Source organism: Mustelus asterias, chromosome 29 (assembly GCF_964213995.1).
Source record: "Mustelus asterias chromosome 29, sMusAst1.hap1.1, whole genome shotgun sequence".
Classification (NCBI taxonomy): Eukaryota; Metazoa; Chordata; class Chondrichthyes; order Carcharhiniformes; family Triakidae; genus Mustelus; species Mustelus asterias.
Window position 1 is genome coordinate 12,250,540 of NC_135829.1, and position 16,184 is coordinate 12,266,723.

At 45.6% G+C, this 16,184-nt stretch overlaps 1 protein-coding gene across 1 annotated transcript in view; it reads right to left on the minus strand.

Moving 5' to 3' along the window:
• The window catches only part of LOC144480410 (potassium/sodium hyperpolarization-activated cyclic nucleotide-gated channel 4-like), a 385,148-nt gene that overhangs the window by 26,217 nt on the left and 342,747 nt on the right, over positions 1–16,184 (minus strand). The gene's annotated exons all lie outside the window — the stretch shown is intronic.

Consider the following 16,184-nt stretch of genomic DNA (forward strand, 5'->3'; position numbering starts at 1 on the left):
CTGGTAACACTAATGCTTCAATGTCATCGTCGGAATTATTTTAGCCTCTGTAACGCGAATTGTGAGTTAATTGATGAAAGACCGACCCGCTGCATGCAATTCAGGTCCTCGCAACCTGGCTGCAACTGAATTAAGCAGCAACTCTGTTGACTAGTCTTATTGTTAGCCCAAGCTAATCTGAGCATCTCTGCCTCGCTGAGGATTTATTAAAAGGCATCGAAACTCATCTGATGTGTGGCAATACCATAAATCCTAACCATTCAATCACCTGCAACACATTTAATCAGACCGACCGCTCCTTGCAGTATACGGAAGAATTCACACTTCATCGCAGTTCCCTGCTGAGGTGACATTTATTATCCGGGCTTGCAAGCTTGGAGTTCTCCCTCGCAAAGGAGACACAATACCGGGATTTGGGAACACGATCAGAAATAGCACGAATGACATTCTTTCAAAAATGAATTGGATTGGAAGTTAAATTTGGTTAAAGTTCAAGTTGCATGGAATCACATCGAGATTACAATGCGGAAACGGTTCTTGCATTCCTCATCTTGTTTTAAGAGTGTTAATAAGAACATAAGAACTAGGAGCAGGAGTAGGCCCCTCGAGCCTGCTCTGCCATTCAGTAAGATCATGGCCGATCTTTTCGTGGACTCAGCTCCACTTACCCGCCCGCTCACCATAACCTTTAATTCCTTTACTGTTCAAAAATCTATCTATCCTTGCCTTAAAAACATTCAATGAGGTAGCCTCAACTGCTTTACTGGGCAGGGAATTCCACAGATTCACAACCCTTTGGGTGAAGACGTTCCTCCTCAACTCAGTCCTAAATCTGCTCCCCCTTATTTTGAGGCCATGCCCCCTAGTTCTAGTTTCACCTGCCAGTGGAAACAACTTCCCTGCTTCTATCTTATCTATTCCCTTCATAATCTTATATGTTTCTATAAGATCTCCTTTGGTGTTGGTAGATTGAGTATGTTTCCACGATTTGTCTATGTGTGACGATACTGTGCCTTTAAGAAATGTATATGAATCATGTATCTTGTTTATTTTTACAGTCTGTTCTAACCAGTGCCACTCTGTCTATAAACGGCATCCCCTATTGTTACTGCAGCAGTATAATTGCTAGAATGTTTATTTTAATCTCGACTAACGCTGTTCTGTTGTTTTTAGCATCCCTCAGGGATTTTGCAGAGTAGGGCTTGATTGGGTGGATTGACAGAAAACATCAGGTAACTGGATGGAGCTAGGCTTACACAGAGAACTCAAGCTCAGTTGCTGGTTAGATCTGAAAAGAGCAGAAATAACTCTGTCTCTCTCTGGATTCTGGAAACTTGGATCTGCCAGAGACTAGGTTTATTCCTCTGAAGTTCTGCTGTTTGAGGATATATCCTGCTCTGGAAACGTCTGTCTGGCTCTCTGTCCAGAGATGTTAAATGGCTGGAAATCTAGTTTCCATGTGAACATCTTTGTTTTTGGTGCTAACTGGTTCTGAAGAATCTGAAAAATGTCTATGGGATGCTGCCCAAATTGGAACAACAGAGATAGCTAGCTGTTAAGAATTATACTTTGTCATGTTAAAGTATTTCAATTGGTAAATGTTACGCTAATGTTTTTGTTATATTCTAACTGTGTTCTTAAATAACGTGTTTTGATCAAAGCTCCCTAGTGGGTCAATTGAATCATATCTTGAGCGGAACCCCTTACACCAAAATCAGAAGGTCTAGGCTAACTTCATAATATTCTTGGAAATTCTGATCTGGTTCCTAACACATGTTGCACAGAGGAATCTGTGACTAGCAACACTTACTGTATTTTCAAATGAACTATCAAGTAAAGTTAAAGTCTATTTTATTAGTCACAAGTAAGGCTTATATTAACACTGCAATGCTGATACTGTGAAATTCCCCCAGTCGCCACACTCCGGCACCTGTTCAGACCAATACACCTAACCAGCACATCTTTCAGACTGTGGGAGGAAACCGGAGCACCCGGAGGAAACCCACGCAGACATGGGGAGAATGTGCAAACTACACACAGACAGTGACCCAAGCCGGGAATTGAACCCGGGTCTCTGGCACTGTGAGGTAGCAGTGCTAACCACTGTGCTACCGTGCCGGTATTAAAAGGGGAAATTTTGCAGTTCAGCCATTGCCTCTCACGTCACGGTTTTTAACCATCCACTCTGGTGGGATTCCAGCCTGGAATCCCAGAGCATTGCCCAAGATTTGTGGTTTACCAGTTCAGTGATCCATTGCATTGGGCTGCAAGAGGAACAGTGAAGGTGTAAGGAACAGAACCTTGTCACACAGCGAGTGGTCCAGGGTCTGGTCTGCACAGCCTGGAAGTGTGGTGGAGGCAGGTTCAATTGAGGCATTACTTGAATAGAAACAATGTGTAGGGATACAGGGGAAAGAAATCAGGGGAATGACACTAAGTCATCATGCACATTTGGAGAGCTGGTACAGACATGATGGGCCAAATGGCTCTCTTCTGCGCTGTAAAAATTCTGCATCAGACACAGGAAGGCAACAATTCAAGAATAACCAATTGCCTGTTATCAATTATATTAAGCCCTTGGAGGCGGAAGTCCCTTCACCAACATCCCTTTATTTACAATTCAACAGCAGTACACAGAGTGCTCGCAGTCAGCAGTCTACCTTCGGGAGTGCCAGAGGAACTGACACTCCCGGTTAAATACAAGGAAAAGACTCTCTGATTGGCCCATCAATTGACTCCTTAATCAGGGGGTTCATATTCCAATAGGCCAACCTCAATGGTCTGATTGAAGGCGTTACATCAATCCTTCCCATTCTCTTTTTTGCTCCATTGCTCTATGATTTGATAGGATTAGTAAGTTGCTGTATCTCTTGTCTTATTACTTCATTGCTCTAGCTCTGACCCAGCCCCGATGACTAAAGGCCATGGGGCGAGATTCTCTGGCCCCCAAGCCGGAGGTGAGAGGTGGCGCGTTGTTTGCTAGCGGCGGGATTCTCCAGTCCCGCCGCTGTCAATGGAAATTCCCTTTGACATCACTCCACGCTGGCAGGAAACCCGTGGGCATGGCCGACGGGACTGGAGAATCCCGCCGGTGTGAACGGCCGGAGAATTCCGGCCTATAGCTTTTCATTTCTATAGTCTAATCGCCCCCCTACTCCGGCCGAGAGTCAACAACTTGTGGGAATCACCCAACTCTTTATCGCTGATAGTAAACCAATGAGCGTCGCAGGTCACACTTTGACAAAGTCTATGGTACGCTTAGTCGTCGACACTGCCCACTGCCAAGTCATCTCCTCACAGCAAGCCAGAATTTCCTCAGTTCTTGCAAATCAAATCCAACGTAGAGTGACTTCTTCCTTCACCAATTTGCTCAAGTGTCTCTGCCACCGTTGGCGCCTTTGCTGCTTCCACTTTGGCCGAAAAGAAAGTGCCGGAATAATCTGCATTCCCCTCAGAACTTCCACGCTTATTTAAAACCTTTCAATTAATTCGAATAACTGTGCTCGTTAGCGTGGCATGATGTTGACTGGATCCTGAGAGATACCTTTAACTCTTCCTATGAGGCAGTGTCAAAAATTGCTTTGAACTTCTGAATTTATGACACATTGTTTTTTGTAGCTTTGGCTACAAGAAACTGTTCTGCAGCTGTTCTGAATCTAGCTTTTCTTTGGGGCTATGCTTTTGATACGAGATTGTAAACTCTTTTTGAGAGGCACTTTGCTCACAAGAATTATTCCCTGATAGCTTATATATTCCACCTTTTCTTTTTATCCTTTCTTTTGGTACAAAGGACCAGTGATTGCTTTACACCAGTCCCCAGATGTATCAGCGTGTTATCACTAATAAAGCATCAGCTTCTCTACTTTCCCCCCCCTTTCAAGATGTGACAACTTTATCCCCTGGGGAGTGTTCAATGCTTTTCTCTTGAACAGAATTGATGCCTCCTCCACAGGCAGCTCCAAGAGATGCTGAGTGACTCTTAGCTTTGGTGGATTCTTTTGGACGGCTGCGCAATCTATGATCTGTCCTCCACCTCCATTACTTTGGCTTGTCCCTGTGTGATGATTACAGCGCTCATCTCTCACTCCACGTCTTGCACTGTTGTCCACCTGGGAGAAAACTACCTCCTTGTTATGGTGTCCATTAGCTGCTTTAGTGCTCTCGTGTATCTCCGTATGATTTCCCTTCTTGCGCAATCCTTTTACTAGTTTTTCCTTTTTGTCGTCTACAATCTCAGTTGGATTAAAAAGCTTTTTGAAGCAATTCGGAAAAGGAAGGCTCTGTCTCACCTTTCACCTCACTCTTGGAACCTGATGAAGGTCCAATCATTTTCTCTGTTTCTTTTGGGATCAAGAGATGTGGGGGGTTGAGATTGGAACAGGATATTGAATTTGATGATCAGCCATGATCATCACTAACAACCACCCTAGACATTCAGTGGCGTTACCCATTGTTCCCTACTGTCAATATCCTTGGCCAGAAACTCAATTGGACTCGCCAGATAAACACAGTGGCCAAAATTCTCCCCCAAAAATTCTGAGTGTCGAATTTGCATAAAAGCCGGAGTAATTCATGTTGTTTTTTTCAGTGGGAGTTCAGAGAAGAATCTCCCACACTCTGTGCACTGCAAAGGCCACCAGTGTGAATATCATTAAAAACTAGGGGACTGATTCCCGTTGGAGAAGCCGGCAACACAGCGCTGGGTGGATCACTGCGCATGTGCCGATCTGTCAGTGCCGAGATCGGCGAATGCGCTGTGGCCTCGCACTGACGGCCTCCCGATTATTGGCCAGCTCAATAGCCAGTGGTAGTCGACCCCCGCCCCATAGTCCTGAATCCTCAGACCAAAAATCCTGAGACAGCACCTTCCAAACCCACCTCCATCTAGAAGGGCAGGGACAGCAGATACATGGGAACACCACCACCTGCAAGTTCCCCTCCAAGCCACTCACCATCCTGACTTGGAAATATATCGGCCGTTCCTTCACAGTCGCTGGGGTCAAAATCCTGGAATTCCTTCCCTAACGGCATTGTGGGTCAACCCACAGCATGTGGACTGTGGCGATTCAAGAAGGCAGCTCACCACCACCTTCTCAAGGGGCAACTAGGGATGGGCAATAAATACTGACATAGTCAGCGACGCCCATATCCCATGAATGAATAAAAAGGAAATGAATGGCAGAGCAGGCTGAAAGGACTGAATAGCCTAGTCATAGAAACATAGAAACTAGAAGCAGGAGTAGGCCATTCGGCCCTTCACGCCTGCTCTGCCACTCATTTTGATCATGGCTGATCATCAAATTCAATATCCTGATTCCCCCCGTCCACCCATATCCCTTGATCCCTTTAGCCCCAAGAGCAAAATCTAATTTCTTCTTGAAATCAGACAACATTTTGGCCTCAACTACTTTCTGTGGGAGTGAATTCCACACATTCACCACTCTCTGGGTGAAGAAATTTCTCCTCACCTCAATTCTAAAAGGTTTACCCCTTAGCCTCAAACTATGACCCCTAGTTCTGGACTCACGCACCATCGGGAACATTCTTTCTGTATCTACCCTGTCTAACCCTGTTAGAATTTTATAAGTTTCTATGAGATCCCCTCTCACTTTTCTAAACTCCAGTGAATACAATCCTAACCGACTTAGTCTCTCCTCATATGACAGACCTGATTTCCCAGGAATCAGCCTGGTAAACCTTCGCTGCGCTCCCTCTATAGCAAGGACATCCTTCCTCAGATAAGGACACCAAAACTGCACACAATACTCCAGGTGTGGCCTCACCAATGTTTCTATTTCTATGTTTCTATTCATGGTACGGGGCTGGTGTTCCCTAAATTAGACAGAATCAAGGTTTTTACTTGCATCAAATGTGGATATTCTAACTTCCCATCCATGAGGTAGAAAAAAAAATTAAGCTACCACAGCCAACAAAATGGCGGCGAATTGCATTAAATACTCATTATTAATTTGACCCAATGTCTCAGCAGATCGAGTAACATATCGATTGTGTCACACATTTCTGTTGCTCCTTTTGTTTCCAATGCCAAAAGCTAATGGGTCTGTATGTGTGTACGCACATAAAGGAAGGGCAGAATAACAGACTATCCAATGTGACATGGACCAGTACAGCTGGATCCGAGGTTCAATCTCGAGTCCCTGTTGAGATATGTGTGAGAACCCAAAAGCGATTTGTATTTCAAAGAAGGCTTTGTATAAACTATGAGCGGGATCGTATGGCCCAGCACGCACCAAGACCAGAAATTTCCACCCGAGGTCAACGGATCTTTAATGGTCCGCCAGATTTTCTGTCCCGCCCTTTATGATGCCTGCAGGACCTGAAAATCTCGCCCCCTGGAGCGAATTTTCCTGTTCCGCCCGCCATGGGAATCAGAGCGGGCGAGGGCCTGATCATGCAAAGCTCCGTTGACCTCGCGGGGGATTTTCTGGTTTAGGGGCGAGTTCAGCTGGAAAATCCCACCCCGTGTCTTGCTTTCGGGTACACTGAGAATTTAGCGCGGCCAATGCATCTAACCAGCACGTCTTTCGGACTGTGGGAGCCATGATGTGGAGTTGCCGGCGTTGGACTGGGGTAGGCACAGTAAGTTGTCTCACAACACCAGGTTAAAGTCCAACAGGTTTACTTGGTAGCACGAGCTTTCGGAGAGCCGCCCCTTCATCAGGTGAGTGCCTGTGGGAGAAAATCGGAGCACCCGGAGGAAACCCACGCAGACAAGGGGGAGAATCTACAAACTCTGCACAGACAGTGACCCAAGCCGGGAATCGAACCCGGGTCCCTGGCGCTGTGAGGCAGCAGCGCTGACCACTGTGCCGCCCTTGGACTGGCACGGACAAGATGGGCCGAACGGCCTCCCTCTGTGCTGGGACTTATCTGTGGTCCAATGATGACGTGACAGCAACTTGTAGCCGGCAAAGTCAACTCCAGTGAGAATGATGAACCTGCCTTGGATTAGATTGTGTGGAAACATTGAACATTGAACTCGAGTGTTGAAGTGGGTATAAAAAGTACTTCAATCAGGAATATCCAGCAGGTAATTCCGTACAAATGCTAAATTTAATGCAGCTCAGTATTAAATGTAAAATTGTCAGAGATGCACTGAACTTCAGAACAAAAATACATTCCGATTAATCAGACAGATCCAGCATAGTGGAATTAGCCAAGTAGAACAGTATACACTAGGAACTGAATTCATATTCATCAGAAACAAACTCAAATTAAACCTACTACAATATGAAACAATTCCTTTCGCCGAAAATTGGTTTAAAAAAATAATTTTTTTCTCTGTCAGCTGCAATCCTAGGGTGGACTCAAAGAGGTTTACAGCATGGAAACAGGCCCTTCGGCCCAACTTGTCCATGCCGCCCCCTTTTTTTAACCCCTAAGCTAGTCCCAATTGCCCGCGTTTGGCCCATATCCCTCTATACCAATGTAACAGTCTAAAATAGAGACAGTTGGACAGTTTGGAGACTCGCACCTTAGAACTCCGAACATAACAGATAGCATTGTATTCATCCCCCTGTTATACATTGACTGGATCGCCACTTCCATTGAGTTGGATGGAACTGACTATGTATGGGCTTGCAGCAGGGTCCCATTGTGACATCCACTCTCCACGCTGTCACTGAATACAAATGCGTACTCCACTGATACTTAAGTTAAAGTTTATTTATTATTGTCACAAGCAGGCTTGCATTAACACTGCAATGAAATTACTGCAAAAATCCCTGAAACCAAAAGCAAAAATGCTGGAAACTCTCAGCAGGTCTGGCAGCATCTGTAAGGGGGGAAAGGAGCTGTCATTTTGAGTCCACATGACCCTTTGTCAGAGCTGACGAAATTTGGCTGAGTGACAAATTCCCCATCCTCGCCGCACAGAGTCTCTGGGTGGGATTTTCCGTCTATTCATGCCAGCGGGATTCTCCAGTCCCGCTGCAGTGAACGGAGATTTGGCTGAGTGACAAATTCCCCATCCTCGCCGGCAGGGAAGTGAATGGCCTGGAAAGTCCGGCCTCTGCATTTTTTCACATTAGATGCGCAATATAAAACATATTGTTCTACTTATGAGCATAAAGAATCGAATAATGAGGAATGTTACACAACCTTTTCTCCAGAGAGACACGCGATCCACCTGAACACTGAGTAATCATTTCAGAATTTGGTCTGCTTTCTTACAGATGCTATTCTCTATTTAATGTAATCATAGAATCCCGACAGTGCAGAAGAAGGCCATTCGGCCCATTGAGTCTGCGCCGACCACAATCCCACCCAGACCCTATTCCCGTAAACCCAAGTATTTGCCCTGCTAATATGTGGGTTAGGTTGATTGGCCATGATAAATTGCCCCTTAGTGTCAGGGGGGCTAGGAGGGTAAAAATGTGAGGTTACGGGGATAGGACCTAGGTGGGAGTATTGTTGGTCCAGGCTTGATGGGCCAAATGGCCTCCTTCTGCACTGTAGATTCTATGATTAATCCCCCTTGACACTAAGGAGCAATTTAGCATGGCCAATCAACCTAACCCACACATCTTTGGACTGTGGGAGGAAACCGGAGCATCCGGAGGAAACCCACGCAGACACGGGGAGAATATGCAAACTCCACACAGACAGTGACCCCAAGCCGGGAATTGAACCCGGGTCCCTGGCGCTAAGGGGCAGCAATGCTAAACCGCTGTGCCACCGTGCCGCCATCTTTGGACACTGAGGTGCAATTTAGCATGGCCAATACTCCCAACCTGCACATCTTTGTTACCACACGGCTGGCTGTGGGAGCTAGCTGCCCACCAATTGTTCATTGCCTCAACATTACAGCAGCAACAGCAGCGTATTTCATTGACTGCAAAGCACTTTGGGACATCCCAAGGATGTGAAAGATGCTATACAAATGCACTTTTTTTCTCTCTTTCCATTGTATTTCGGGGGAAGGCAGGAATGTGGAATTGAGGCCACAGAAATTAGCCTGTGATCGTACTGAATGAGAGAGCAGGCTTGAGGGGCTGAATGGCCTACTTCCCTCTTAATTTGTGTTCCAACTTGCTCATCGAGTCAGCTGAAGGGAACTTTAAACTTGAAAGGTGCAGTTTGACAATGTGACCAATGCAGGTCCCTTTAAAGGTAAACCAGGTGGCATTGTGGCACAGTGGTTAGCACTGCTGCCTCCCAGTGCCAGGGACCCAGGTTCAATTCCATCCTCGGGTGACTGTCTGTGTGGAGTTTGCACGTTCTCCACATGTCTGCATGGGTTTCCTTCGGCTACTCCAGTTTCCTCCCACATTCCAAAGATGTGCAGGTTAGGCGGATTGGCCATGCTAAATTGTCCCTTAGTGTCCAAAGATGTGCGGGTTAGGTGGATTGGACATGTTAAATTGTCCCTTAGTGTCCAAAGATGTGCAGGTTATGCAGATTGGCCATGCTAAATTGCATCTCAGTGTCCAAAGATGTACAGGTTAGGATCTTCGTGGGGTAATTGCGTGGGTTTCATAGAATAATAGGATCCCTACAGTGCAGAAGGAGGCCATTCGGCCCATTGAGCCTGCACTGACAACAATCCCATCCAGACCCTATCCCTGTAACCCCATGTATTTACCCTGCTAATCCCCCTGACACTAAGGGGCAATTTAGCATGGCCAATCAACCTAATTGGCACATCTTTAGATTAAGGGAATGAGGCTGGGGGGGGGTGGGCCTGGAAAAGATGCTCTTTCGGAGAGTCGGTGCAGACTCAATGGGCTGAATGGCCTCCTTCTGCACTGTAGGGATTCTGTGGTCGAGGGCTTGCTTCAGAGCTGAATGGTGAGCAGATGATGATCATTGGAGCTTTTAATGAAGAGCTGGTTTTACCCCCAATAAGTAAAGGTAGCATCGCCATAGTCCCAGATGACCATAGGCTCACTCCCCTCTTTGAGAGGGGAGACCTGACTGGTGGTGATTTAACCGGAGGATACCTCAGGCAAGCGGCAAGATTGAGAAAACAGGGCCTTCATGAATAACCTCAGCCAGTACGGGAATTGAACCTGCATTGTTAGTGTTGCTGCATATACACAAACGAGCCATCCAGCCAACTGAGCTAAACGGGGAGGAGATCCAGAAGGGAAGAGCGGAATTATGGAGATAGGGCGGGATTGTTGATGGTGCAGGCTCGATGGGCCAAATGACCTCCTCCTGCACTGTAGGGGATTCTATGCTTCGTTCTGCACTACAATATCATGGTAAAAGAGTGGTGAACCATTGGAATGTCTTTTGATGCTAACTCGGTAAAGGGAGCTTCACTTGGATAGAGGAATGCTAAGAAAATGGCTTTATACTATTCTCCTCTCCCCCCCCCCCCCCCCCCCCCCCCCCCACACACACACACACACACACACTCTTTTAGAGAGCACATGGAAATCAGCAATGTCATAATGACTGGAGTGTTGCAGTAATGAGGTTAGGCATTTGCTTAACTTACGACCAGTATCCAAGCCTAGACTGCCTTGGTCCCTCGGTAATACTACTGTCAAGAAAGTAGGCTATCATTATTAATTTGTGTCCTTACAAGGCAAAAAGAATAAGTCCAAAACAATCTAGAACACTGCACAGATAAACTGTGCATGCCATTTTCTATCCAGTTTGATTTTGAATATCAAGTCCATTAAGTTGAAGGGTGTTTATAATGGGGAATGAAACATTTTTCTACTGTTGTTCAGTCATAGCAACTAGAAGCAGAAGTAGGCCATTTGGCCCTTCAAGCCTGCTCCATCACTCATTTTGGTCATGGCTGATCATCAAATTCAATATCCTAATTCCACCTTCCCCCATAGCCCTTGATCCCTTTAGCCTCAAGAGTTCTGTGTAACTCTTTGCCGCAGAAGGCTGTGGAGGCTGGGTCATTGAGTGTCTTTAAGACAGAGATAGATAGATTCTTGATTAATAAGTGGGTCAGGGGTTATGGGGAAAAGGCAGGAGAATGGGGATGAGAAAAATATCAGCCATGATTGAATGGTGGATAAGACTCGATGGGCCAAATGGCCTAATTCTGCTTATGGTCTAAGAACTATATCTAATTTCTTCTTGAAATCACAAAATATTTTGGCCTCAACTACTTTCTATGGTGGTGAATTCCACACATTCACCACTCTTTGGGTAAAGAAATTTCTCCTCACCTCAGTCCTAGATTTACCCCTTATCTTCAAACTATGACCCCTAGCTCTGGACTCCCGTCAATCCCACATTATGATAAAGGAAGGCTTGCATTATTTTTCACTACTTAATACAGTGACCCAAGCCGGGATTCGAACCCGGGTCCCTGGCGCTGTGAGGCAGCAGTGCTAACCACTGTGCCACCACGCCGCCCGGCTTTGAATTTGAAGATTTGTAAAAAAAAACACAGGACAATATCGACACCAAGATTAATATTAATGAATTGTTGATTGTTATTTAGTGGCTATGAGAAAAGTACTGATAAAAGTCTGGATGGTGCAGGAATTAGATCACAGAATATGGGAGGAGAGTCAAAAGCTATGGGGCAAGGTCAAGTGTTGCAGGGACAGGAGTTAAAATTGCACAGTGTGCAGGTTTAGCACAATCTTATAATTTAAAATCAAATCACACTATAAAAAATCCACTTATCCAACCATTTGAATTAAGCAATGTGAAACGCACAGCAAGTTTAATGCAACATTTTCGAGCTGTCAGGAACTTTGAATGAAGGTGGCACAGTGGTTAGCACTGATGCCTGCACAGTGCCAGGAACCCGGGTTCGATTCCCAGCTTGGGTCACTGTCTGTGCGGAGTCTGCACATTCTCCCCGTGTCTGCGTGGGTTTCCTCCGGGCGCTTTTCCTCCCGCAGTCCAAAAGACGTGCTGGCTGGGTGAGTTGGCCGTGCTAAATTCTCCCTCAGTGTACCCGAACAGGCGCCGGAGTGTGGTGACTCGGGGATTTTCACAGTAACTTCATTGTAGTGTTAATGTAAACCTACTTGTGACTAATAAATAAACCTTAAAGAAAGCACAATCCTGTGAATCCACTCGGGAAGATCTGTGTCTCCAATGCAACATCGTGAGGATGTGGGGAGAAGCAAGGACATGAAAGAAAAATATACACAAGCGTTTAGGAGACTCGCAAGAATTCGATGTCCAAGATTGTACCTAAACCGCAGAGTCAGGTTGGAGGTCAGAGGCGAGAGGTGAATCATAGAATCTACAGTGCAGAAGGAGGCCATTTGGCCCATCGAGTCTGCACCGAACACAATCCCACCCAGCTACTGTCCTATCCCCGTAACCCCACATATTTACCCTCCTGATCCCCGGGTCAATTTAGCATGGCCAATCAACCTAACCCGCACATCTTTGGACTGTGGGAGGAAACCCACACAGACACGGGGAGATCGTGCAAACTCCACACAGACGGTCAACCGAGGCTGGAATTGAACCCGGGTCCCCGACGCTGTGAGGCAGCAGTGCTAACCACTGTGCCACCGAGCCACCCCTTTGTTTGGTACTGCTTGCACTGATGGAACAGCTCCATTCTGCTAATCTGACGCAACGATTTTCCGTTCCCTGTTTGTCAGCGCAACGGGAATATATTTAGTCAAAACGGCTTTGCAACTGGATGCTATACATAGTGCTTTAATAAGGCTTAACACTCTGAAGGGCTCTAATTAGCCTGAGGGAAGCAGCATTTGTTTTCCTGTGCTCTTGTCATCGTTTCTTCAGGAAGTGAGATCTCAACCTCTGGCGGTTTGTTGTCGCTATTAGGAAAACATTTGTTTTTTTACTGACAGAAATTCTACAGCGAACACCAGCTCAGAAAGCACTGTTGGGTGATTCAGGCACGGCCAAACACATATGCCTGATGTCCACTTTGAATGGCAGAGTTTAATCCTTTCATTTTAAATGTGTCAACCTCCCTGTTAAAATAGCGGACAACACGAACACATCAAGTGTTCGCTCACTCATATCATTAACAGCATTTTCTCAGCTGCTGACTGCTCCACTAAGGCAGATATATCTCTCAGTTTGGAACAAAATAGGGAACACGAAAGTGCAACAGTAAATGTGTTGACTAGTGTTAAAGAGATATAAAAACAGGCTGAGTTTCCATTCCAATACCATCTTGTTGCAATGATGTTACATTAGCTGCAGGATTCTACCGTAGCCCACCTAATCTTGGGACACTAATGGCCAATATGGAACGGCCAATTCTGTCTGTGCCGACTCTGCACATTCTTCTGGGAGAAGCACTGTTTCGCTCGGTGGCACAGTGGTTAGCGCTGCTGCCTCACAGCGCCAGGGACCCGGGTTCGATTCCCGGCTTGGATCACTGTCTGTGCGGAGTCCGCACGTTCTCCCCGTGTCTGCATGGGTTTCCTCTGGTTTCCTCCCACAGTCTGAAAGACATGCTGGTTAGGTGCATTGGCCGTGCTAAATTCTCCCTCAGTGCATCCGAACAGGCGCCGGAGTGTGGCGACTAGGGGATTTTCACAGTAACTTCATTGCAGTGTTAATGCAATCTGTCTTGTGACACTAATCATTAAACTTAACTTAAAAAACCAGAAATTATTTTTTTCCACAGACGCTGACTGACTTACTGAATGGTGCCGTGGGGGGGGGGGGCCTTCCCAGAATCACAGAACACTACAGTGCAGAAAGGCCCTTCGGCCCATTGAGTCTGTACTGTACCGACACATGAAAGGCCCTGACCAGCCCACCTAATCCTACTTTCGGTTCATTTGGTTTAGCTCAGTTGGTGCTGGATGGCTGGTTAGCGATGCCAACGGCACGGGTTCAATTCCTGTACCAGCTGTGGTTGTTCATGAAGGCCCCACCTTCTCAACCTTGCTCCCTCGCCTGAGATGTGTTGACCCTCAGGTTAAAATCACCCCCAGCCAGCTCTGCCCTTCAAAGGGGAGAACATCCTATGTTCAACTGGAACAATGGGGGCTTTACCTTACCTACTGAATACTTCCAGCATTTTCTGTTTTCATTTCAGATTTCCAGAGCATCTTGCGTTTCTAAGAGGGCAAAATTTAACGCTGGTGTGGGAAACTGCCTTCCGAGAAGGTTTGGGCGATTGAAAATATCGCAACTATGAGTCAACGATTGCAGTTACAATCTCAATAATTCCGCATAATTCATACTAAAATACAGCAAGAGTTTTTTTTCCACAGTAAGCACCTCTGCTAAATCACTGTAAGCATCTTCGGAAATTCTGACAAGTAGCAGATTAGTTATTAAAATTATAATGTTCCGAGATTTCAATTATATTGTCAAATTTACATGCCTTCCCCATGCTCTTGGAGGGCTGTTCCACTGATTAGGTCACAGGCTGACTCTCAGTCATTCTTCCATTATCTATTCAACTCATTACTTCATTCAGCCAACACAGAAAAAAGCAAAAGGGCAACATAATTTTGGCAATTAAAAAATGAAAGGTCTAGATTCAAGGTTGCCAACCTTTGAATGCTGCCTGAATTGAAAAGACGTTAAGTAACGGATTTAAGGTTTTTGAAATTACACTCCATTGGTAATAAAAGGTTCTCAATAACTCACCTCTTCAAATTGATATTAGAATATTTTTTTAAAGTGATTTTCACTTTTGTCAATTCTTGTCACTGCAGTGTGATTTTTTTTGTAGTCTGCGCTGTGTTTCGAAATGTGCTGATTGTTAAAAAAGTAAAGTTTATTTATTAGTCACAAGTAAGGCTTGTATTAACACTGCAATGAAGTTACTGTGAAATTCCCCCCACTCTGGCTTCTGTTCGGGTCAATGCACCTAACCAACACGTCTTTCAGATTGCGGGAGGAAACCGGACGAAACCCATGCAGCACGGGGAGGAGTGCAAATTCCACACTGTCAGTGACCCAAGCTGGGAATCGAACCCAGGTCCCTAGCACTGTGAGGCAGTAGTGCTAACCACAGTGCTGCCATGCCGCCCGTGTTAGTATGGTAGTGCTGAGCATGGTATGAGGATTTTGGAAATATCGAAGTTACATGCTAACATCTGTGAGAATTCATATAAGTTTATTATTCGCTCTCATTTCCTTCTCTATGAATGGTATGCTTAGTCTGTATAGCACGCAAGAAACAATACTTTTCACAGTATGTTAATACTTGCGACAATAATAAGTCAAATCATTAGATAGTGTCACAAGTAGGCTTACATTAACACTGCAATGAAGTTATTGTGAAAATATCCTAGTTGCCACACTCCGGCGCCTGTTCGGGTACACTGAGGGAGAATTTAGCATGGCCAATGCACCTAACCAGCACATTTTTCGGACTGTGATTTTGTGCTGTGTCTTATTTTAACAAATCTTCAAATTCAAAAACTGGGCTTCACAGTGGCTAGCACTGCTGCCTCAGAGTGCCAGGGATCCAGGTTCGATTCCGGCCTTGGGTCACTGTTTGTGTGGAGTCTGCATGTTCTCCCAGTGTCTGCGTGGGTTTCCTCTTGGTTCCTCTGGTTTCCTCCTACACTCCAAAGACGTGCTGGTTGGGTGCATTGGCCATGCTAAATTCTCCCTCAGTGTGCCCGAACAGGGTGGCGATGAGGGGATTTTCACAATAACTTCATTGCAGTGTTAATGTAAGCCTACTTGTGACACTAATAAATAAACTTAAAATAACTTTCCTTTACTATACTTCCAATACCCTGCACCCTCACTTCTTGTGGTATGGTAGCCTTGATGCCTCTCCTACATTATGTTCCCGATGGTGCGGGAGTCCAGAACGAGGGGTCATAGTTTGAGGATATGGGGTAAACATTTTAGGATTGAGGTGAGGAGAAATTTCTTCACCTAGAGGGTGGTGAATGTGTAGAATTCAGTACCACAGAAATAATTGAGTCCAAAACGTTGTGTGATTTCAAGAAGAAATTAGATATAAACCCTGGGGCTAATGGGATCAAGGGATGTGGGGGGGAAGGGGGGATCAGGATATTGAATTTGATGATCAGCCGTGATCAAAATGAATGGTGGAGCAGGTTCGAAGGGCCAAATGGCCTCCTCCTGCTTCTAGTTTCCATGTTTCTATGGAAGAGGTAGTGCTGGGGTGATATTGCTCGGCTAGTTATCCAGAGACCCAGGCCAATGGTCCAGGGATACTGTTTCAAATCCCACCATGGCAGGTGGTGGAATTTAAATTCCATTAATTAAGAAATCCAGGATTGAAAGCTCCTCTTGGTAAT